Source organism: Anastrepha obliqua, chromosome 5 (genome assembly GCF_027943255.1).
Source record: "Anastrepha obliqua isolate idAnaObli1 chromosome 5, idAnaObli1_1.0, whole genome shotgun sequence".
NCBI classification, from domain to species: domain Eukaryota; kingdom Metazoa; phylum Arthropoda; class Insecta; order Diptera; family Tephritidae; genus Anastrepha; species Anastrepha obliqua.
This window is the reverse complement of record NC_072896.1, coordinates 78124354-78133862: the sequence shown is the minus strand read 5'-3', so window position 1 is coordinate 78133862 and position 9509 is coordinate 78124354.

Genomic DNA, 9509 nt, shown 5'->3' with positions numbered 1-9509 from the left:
TCTGAACTACGATCATTTGAAAAAACCATTTTTTAGTTTTTTTTTCGGACCTTAAAATTCAAAAAAAATGGTAAAAAATCGATTTTTCATCTTTGAACGTTCGCCATTTTGTTCTTTTTTTTAAAGATCGCAATTCATACGATAACGACATTCACACTGAGGGTGAAACTTTTTGTCTTTTTAATTTAAGACATCTGTGAGCCCCGGAATCCGTGTCGCCATGGACATACCTTTCTTTGAAGACTGACAGTTTTTTGAACGAATCTCGTACGGCCAAAAAAAATTTTGTTTTAAGAGTGGATCAACAAAATAAAATACGAGAAACAAAAATAAAAAATCTTTTTTCGTTTCCATTTTACACCCAAAAACACCATTTCAAATGAGGCGAGGAGCTTAAAACTCGATTACAAATATAAAACTTAAAGTAACAATTCCACTTTTGAAGGTGGGGGCAATGCAATGCATTCCAGATTATGGAGGCATATTCCAATTCTGAACGAACTAGAGAGTTAAACAGAGTTTTTCTAGTGTGCTTAGGGATCCTTGAAGACTCGCCGGCAGCACTTCAGCAATACTATATTTGAGTTCGCTTTAATCGCTGGTCTTATAAATCGAACAACAATTGTGTATGCCACTTTCGATGAAAGCTTTGTCATGCTTAAATACAATCTCGTATTTGATATGAGAACAGGGCATCACGTGTCCGATACGAGCTTTTCACTTTTGGCCAGAATCACGTGTCTGATACAAGGTTCTCATTTTAAGCACGGAAGTGGGAACACGTCTCTCTCACATTGTCCTAAGGCAAAGGGTTAAGAATCACGCAAGTCAGTTGGTTAATGAAAGTAAGACCCGAATCGGATAAGACTCATAAAACTAAAAATTATTTAACAGTGCAAAGTTTGAAATATAAAATGGAGTTGCGCTTGTGAGATTATGGCAGGGTAATATGAAAAATTTCCATCACTAATAACACAGGCCGACAAAATTTAACCAACATTCAGACCCAGAAACCAGACTATATATTTCCGAAGGTTTATGATGCGCTGAATCCAAATCTGGCCTCAGAATTGCTCTATCAGCTCTGGTTTTCGAGATATCCTAACCTAAAAGTGCAAAAAATGGCGTTTTGTTTGCTCAAATATCATTTTTTTCGCAGAGATATCGCATTTTGAAATTTTCATGTTTTTTTTGTATTTTTTGCACTTTTAGGTTAGGATATCTCGAAAACCAGAGCTGATAGAGCAATTCTGAGGCCAGATTTGGATTCAGCGCATCATAAACCTTCGGAAATATATAGTCTGGTTTCTGGGTCTGAATGTTGGTTAAATTTTGTCGGCCTAGTTCCATTAAACACGAAAGATACGATTATCGTAAAAACTCAAACTAATAAATTAATTTTAGTTATCAATCCGAATTTTGCATGGACAGAGAAGCAGATATTAGTTTAAATTATTTCGGATACTTTTCCTTGTAGACTAGTGTAATCACGCACAAAGCACCCAGCCAATAAGCTATAAATCCAAGATTGTAAGTAAAAAAGACTAAGACTAATTCCTACCTTAATTCCTAAAATAGAAAAGTAACTACAGGAAAGAGGCTACTCAGGCGATGCACAATACTGTGAATATGAAAAGGCGCCAAGTAGCGACGTTTTGCAATTTAATGGCGTCATAACAACTTTGCTGCTTACTATCTGCCGTCATTGCGACTTTGTTGTGAGCGTACAGCGCAAAATTATTTTCTTATTTCCTTGTAATTTTATGCATTTTATGCCAGTGCGAATATCCTCTTTCTCCGTGCAAGAGAATTTGCAATGCAGCAAGGTGTAAGCGAATGCTTGCATCCAAGAATGTATGTGCGGATGTGTATGTGTGTGTGTGTGAGTATTTTTGCAATTATTATGTTTCATTCGCATTCATTATGCTTTGCATGGTGGCACATTAATCATTTTGTCAGACGCTTGCCAACCGAGAGCTGCAACACCGTTGGCCACAAAGTTGAGTTCAATCTCACTTTACCAATATTTACATACAAGTACATACACACATATATGTATATGTGCTTCTGCTATAGAAGTAGCTCACAAGGCTGTGGTAATTAATCATTGCAACACGCTTGAGTTGAACACGAGTAAATTTGCGTTAAGAAAGCAGAAATATATTTACAAAAACTATTAAGAATATAATGATTTAAGAAGCAAATAAATTTCTCAGCCGTACAGCTGTGGTTTATGTTTGAACGATCGTTGCATCTACTTAGGGATTATGCTAAAAAAATAAGGAAGAATCATCATGATAAGCTTGGTTTAAAATTAAACACATTTTGATACCAAATGACAAGCCAGTGAGCAGGGATATTTTAAGGGATGGTCTGGCCTATCAAATGACAGAAAAAAGTGCAACTGAGTTCCCAATAATAACAGCTCGACATAATGCAAAGTTTTTACTATTTATTTATTTTTTATATAAAAATGTAATTTATACTACAGCAAAAATCATATAACTTGAAGTTTCTAACTTTGTACAAAATTAAAAAAAAATCAACAAATTTTCATCAAAATTTCAAACCTTTTAATGAGAATTAAAAAAAAGCCTTTGTGGTCTGAAGAACAGTTATAAAAACATACCTTACTGGAATCAGCTTGATAATGTTAGCATAGTTGTAGTAAACTGCCAATGAGTGCCTTCTACTTTCCACTTCAGCAGTCATTTGACATGTGCAAAAATTTGCTAAACGAACTCATCAGTGGAGGATATTCTCCACATTTATAATGGCAGCAGGTGGCAACCATTTTCAAATTTATTATCGAGATTTCTTAAACCTTTTTAGATTGAGATCTATATTGTAATATTTCATTTAAAATAAATTGGTAATATTTCATTTAACATACGAATTTAACGAAAGTATAGTTTTTTAAATATATGGCAACCACACCCTCCCCTTTTCAACAGTAAAATTTCTTTAATCCCTTTAGCTTAGCACCCCTAATGGAATTTAATATTTCATTTTTCTCATTAGTTTTAATTTAATTTAATTTTTCCAACAGACGGCAACCCTCTTCAAATATATTTTCGAGAATAGTTTTGCTTTAACCCCTTCACTTTGATTTAATATTGTAATATTTAAATTATCTCATTAACTTTAATTTAATTAGATTTTTCGAACGGGTGGCAGCCGTCTTAGAAATATTTTGGAAATTAAGCTTTCTTAAACCATTTTAATTTCATACCCATATTTAATTTTATCATATCAATTTAACTTCTTTCTACTTTTCAAACAGGTTGCAATACTCCCAAAACATAGATTTCTCAAGCTCTTTTTGCTTTGAACCACTAATGTAATATTTATCATATCATATTAATTTTAATCAAAATAAAATTTCCAAGCAGGTGGCAACAATCACCAAATATATTTTAGGCAGTAAGTTTGCTTAACCCTTTTATTATTGTAATATTTCGTTTGTCTCATAAAATTTAATTTAATTACATTTTCGAACAGGTGGCAGCCGTTTCCAAAAACATTTCCGTAATTAAGGTTCCTTAAACCGTTTTAGTTTAATACCCGTATTGTAATATTTCATATTGCACAATTTAATTTAATTTATTTTTTATAAATAGGTGGCAACCTTTCTAAAATATATTTTAGAAGTAAGATTTCTTAAACCTTAGACTTTTGCTTAACACCCCTGATGTAATGTAATATTACATTTATCTCATTAGTTTTATTTTTATTAAATTTTTCGAACAGGTGGCAATCATCCTGAAATGTACTTCCGACGGTAAGCTTGTTTCAACCCCTTTACTTTGATACCCATATTGTAATATTTCATTTATCAAATCAATTTAGCTTAATTCTACTTTTTAAAAAGCTGACAACCCTATCCAAACATATTTTCAACGCTAGGATTTCTTAAACTCCTTTTTTTGACACACCTAATTGACTATATCATTTATTTTATTAATTCGAATTAAATTAAATTTTTCGCAAGATTGAACCACCTTCTATTAAATAAACTTTCTTAAATCTCTTTATTTTCATTTTCCTTTGGCCGAAATGACTGTAGTTAAGATCATCCAATTTGTATCATTTTTGTTCATAACTCCAAGACTGAATAAGTTCTCATCCCTAGTTATTGGATAAAAAGTTTATTAGTTCATTTACAAAAGCTGCCCTTTTATACCCTTAAGGAAATTCCACAAATTCCTGGAAAGGTGATAACGGCTTGCTGATATTAAAATTTCTGGCGAATCGTCAAGCATGCGTGCAGCTGGCATTGCTTTGATGGAATACAACACCCATCCGATTAGGCAATTATATCTGCTTTAGGTCGATCGCCTGCTTCACTGTTGTCAGCTGTTGATTCGAATTAAGTATTTGACCCGATAGGAGGAACTCATAGTGCATGATTGCCTTCCACACAGCAAAATCTTCTTGGCCGTTAACCAGGCCTTAATACTCGTTTAGGCCAACTCATCGCAATTTGACTACGATCTTTTTCAGCAGTTGTTCTCCTATGTAACACATTTTTCAACTCTAGTTACCATCTGTTTCAAAGATTAGTCGATTATGTCACCTTTCGCAGGCATCAATGCGGTCCAAAAGGTTATTTTGCGTCAATTTTCACGGAGCTCATGCCTCGGACTTCTCCTTGAGGCCAGTCTTATGCAAATAACTTTAAACTCTTACTATGCTAACAATTGCTATGCTGTTACTGGCTATTTTTCAGTTTTTGCGCAATGAAAGACAATCATTCAAAAAAGTTGCGGCACTGTGGCCTTTTTTTGTTCTTGTATAAGTGCATTGTATTCTCTTCCATTCAGCTTCCAAGAGAGCACTAGAAAATTTAGTGAATTACGTGGAAAGAAATTTACAACTACTATCGAGAGAAGAGGATTTTTTTAACAATCACTTTTCCCTGAACATAATTAAATTATTTATTATTTCCTATGGTTAAAGGGAAAAACAAAGGGTCGCAAATTAAATTCTTGGCAAAACAATCATTTTTTTTTAATAAATAGAATTGACTGTAAGGACATTTGTCACAAAGATTAAGAATATTTGGCCTTAACCATAATTTTTTTTTTTATTGAAACGTATTTAATAATTATTCATTTACATTTTATATCATTACACCTAGTCTTAAAAACTAACAAGTAATAGCACTTAGAAATTCAAACTATATGTTGTTAACCACTAAATCCTGTGGTTTTTTCCTTTTTAGACGTCTTGTGTATAGCTCTTCATCATTTAAAATACGAGTAGAAGCTTCGGTTGCTTCGTGTTGCATGTTTCGCTGCCGTGATGGTTATTGCGTCAGACACAGATGATATTTTAAGGTCCCTGTGTAGGTCGATATTTTCTCATACCAGGCTGCATTAACAATATTTCTTTAAATTTTATTTTGTATGCTTTGAACTACATCGATATGGTTTTTGATTACACATCCCCAAAGTTGGGTGCCATATGTCCAAACCGGCTTTAACATTTGGTTATAAATAAGCAGTCTGTTGCTTGTTGAAAGTTTGGATTGTTTTCCAATAAGCTATTTAATTTTTTGGTATCTTATATTTAACTCTTTTGTTTTTATTTTTATGTGTTCTTTCCATTTCAGCTTTGTGCCAAGTGTCATTCCCAAATATCTTCACCAGTTGCTAAAATACTTTTCTTTTGACAATTCCAAATCCCTTATGATCTTGCTTGAAATGTATCTGTGTTTGAGATAACGACACTAACAATTTTTTGTATCTAATAACCCTTCCAAAATCTACCTGTAACTAACTGATATGCGAATACTAACACATATTACCAGTAGGGTACTTAAGTATTAAATGGATATATTTACTTGAATGCTTGTAACTTTTGTATTAGTTCATCGATTTTGTTTAATCAAAGTTTATTGTTTTTGTAATAAAACAGAGCTTAGAGTGAAAATAAAAAAATATGTGTAAAACTAAAAAGTTTTCGAGATCTTTTCTCTCAAAGTACAAATTTTTGTATATTTTTACAAAAAAAATTTAAAAAATCCGTTATGATAGTTCTTTATCTTTGAATCTGCAGGGCCTAGCAAAAAGTGTTTTACACACAGTTTATAGCAAATTTTATTACTTTTTAAAAGCTTTAAACGGTTTTGGAATCGCTCAATTCGTTTTCGAGATATATATGATTAAGTGGGCCCCATTTTTTTTTTTTTTTTAAATAACGGTAATTCGTAAATATCTCAAAAACGTTACCATAGAATAAAAAATAACCTTGATTTTCGGAATCAGACGGTGATTTTACATAGGAATTAACGGCGTCTCTGATGCAGAAAAAAAGTTGAAATTTGTGATCCAGTGTAATCTTTTAATTTTATCATTTAATTTTGTATTCTTGAGCTCTATAATCTTGTTGGTAAGAAGTTTTGTAAGAAAATTGAGCTTAGTTTTGTATTCGGGAAACCGTAATATTTGCCACTTTTTCCTTATTTTTCTTTTCTCGTGTAAGATATTTGGCCTTGACCAAAGGAGTGTATAGTACGATATCAAAAAAGCGGTCGAATGGTGCAGCAGATCTTTATATCTCTAAGCCTCAAATTTATATCTAAGAGACTCAAAATCGTATGATAGAAAAAAATTGCCGAAACAAGCGACGAGTCGAAATCAAATTATTTTTTTTTTAGAAGACTTAATGTGTTTTTGGTTTTTTTTTATTTCAATTTAATTGGTTTTCGTTAAAAATGTGTTTTCGTGTGATTTATTATTCTATGTTTTTTATAACATCGAGAAAATTGTATTCGAAATCCGTGCCCAAAAAAAAAATGCTGGTTGCGCGCGTGCTGCCAGATACAAAACAAATAATCCAATTTATGTCGTATTGTATAAGTAAAATAAAATAAGTTTCTTGGAAATTGTATATCTTTCATTGGTATCAAATTTTGTAAATAGTTTTCACTTCTTTCAATCCGATATTTAAAATTTTGCCGGAATAACTTTCGGTTTTTTAATATCTATCCTGACAGAAATTTTATTTTTAATTTGTTAATAACTTAGAAAGTTTTCATCAAGCACCAAAATGCTGTCAGCTCAGTTTTCAAATTTTCTAAAATTTGTAATAAATTATAGAATAAGTAATTTTATATTTTGTTATGGTAATTTTTTTTTTGCATTTGTTTTTTTTTTTTTGCATACAAAGGTGAATAGATATATAGCGAAGTAGATGCATTACTACTAATTATTTGGGCATATACGACTTTTCTGAAACCATATTTTATTCACTTAGATTGCATTTTTGTGAAGTTGGCCCTTTTAGCAGTTTTGTCACTTCTTTTGTGTGAGGCAGTGTTCGTCGCAGATTTGTCATACTTGCATTTGACGCATTTTTACTGAGTAGCTCTCTGCGTTTTCGAAATTTAGTAGCACATGCAGCAAGCACCTTTTTGCATCATGCGTCCTTTTGGCTGCTCATTAGCCTCAAACTCATCTTCACTATCAAGTCAGAGATCGGCTCGCCTTAAATTATATAGTCAGTTCATATTCTTATCAAAAGTACTCAAAAATTTACCCAAAATACATTCAATTGCTGTATTGATAAAGAAACTTACTGACTACCATCGGGTTTTCCGCTCGGACTCTTATTTGTGTGATACAAAGATTTGTACCCAAGGAGTGAATGAATAATCTATGACGGTAGATATTTACACGAGGCATTTTGCTTGCAAAGCTATCTTAACTTTTCTTGAGTCGACTTTTCGGTGCCCATCACAAACGAAATTGCTATGAATGCTGTGACTCATTACCTGTGCTTGAAGTCAATATTACAGGATTTTTGTTGGGATACATTTTTTGGAGAATCGATAGTTTTGCAGCTCAACTAATATTTTTTGTTCTTGTACCCTCATACATATTGAAAGGAATAAGAATATCCTGTACAAAATCAAAATCTTCATAAAAACGAAATAGAGATTTGGTAACTCGTAAAACACTTAGACCCATTTTATTTAAAGCTCTGGAAAGTGAAAGGGTAGTTAGTCAAGCAGGAAAGGAGAGAAGTAACAGAAGGAAAAATAAAGGACAGAATGAAGAAATAATGGTAGCTATACCTGTGAGAATTTTCCAGATTCTTTGGTAAATCTAAAAATATCCTCCAGTTTGAGAGAACGAATTTTACTCGTTCTCATGATATCGGAATCACAAAATTCGCAGCCTTGTCCTAGCAAATGCAGGACGCTCACGAATATGCAAATCGGGTCCTCAATTCCAATGGTGGTCATATGTTGTCCCCATGGATTGTGTTCTGTAATAATACCGATCATCAACCGAAGATCTTTTCTTCTAAGGTTTAGAAGAAAGATCGACAGTTTTCTGTTCGGGTTTATCACAAAACGTTTTGCAGTCCTGATTGCTACGTAATCGCTAACCCACTTCATGATTCCTGTAGAACTGATTCCGATTATTGGCTTTGGTCCCTGGGTCAATTAATCGGCACCGTTTAACACCGCAGTGTCATGGAACCCATATAAGTACAAGCTTATTCTGTCTCGCAACACAATTTAGCTTCTTCCTACCTTCTGAAACAATTTTTGAGGTTTGCTTTGCGTACTCCAAAGCCTTTAGTGCAGCCTGACTGGATGCTTTGCTTGCCGCCTCACTATGTGCCCTGCCTTAGCAGCCAAGAAATAGGCACAATCTTACCCAAAAGCACATTTCACATATCTCACACAGTGATGGTAAATGTAGGGAAAATTCCCTACATGTAGGGATTTTTGTCGAAAAATGTGGGTGTATGGAAAAGAAGGGCAGATTTTTTTAAATTCTGTAAATGTAGGGAATTTTCAAGAAGGACAGAAAAAATTTTAAAATAGCGGGGTAAAATTAAAAAAGTTTATTTAAAATAAAAATCCGCAGTAAGATTTCATGCCAGACTTCTTTTCCTTATGGCAGTATACTTTTAAAAGCGTTAATAAGGCAGCATTGCCTTTTTTAATTCGTTAACGCTAGCACGATTTTTTCTTTGCGCGAAAATTGTTAGTTGTCCCACGTTTTCTGGTGCTTTTCACTTTTGAAGTAAGTTTGCAATTATTTAGTTTTAGCTTTTTTTATATTTAAAATGCATATATTTTACAAAAATGAGCTCTTCGACTGACTCTTCGGAGGTACACCAGGAAAAACAATGCAAGTATCGGAAACAAAAGTTCAATAATAAGTGGCTTGACGACGAAATTTTAGAGGCTAGTTTGAAGCTGTGGCTAACGATCCATTCAAATGCAAATGCACTGCGTGCGACAAAGTTTTGAGCTGTGGCAAGTCTGATTTATAGAAGCACGCCGAAACAAAAATGCACCAAAAAATAATAAGGCAATTAAAAAGACATCTAAAATAAACAGCTTTTTTTAGAAAAAGCGAGTAAACCAAATGGCTCCAGAAATTTCGAAATAAGACTTAGCATGTTCTACGCTGAGCATAATGTTGCGCTGCAAGTGGTGGACCATTTAATCCCACTCTTAAAAGAAATCGTGCCCGATTCTGAAA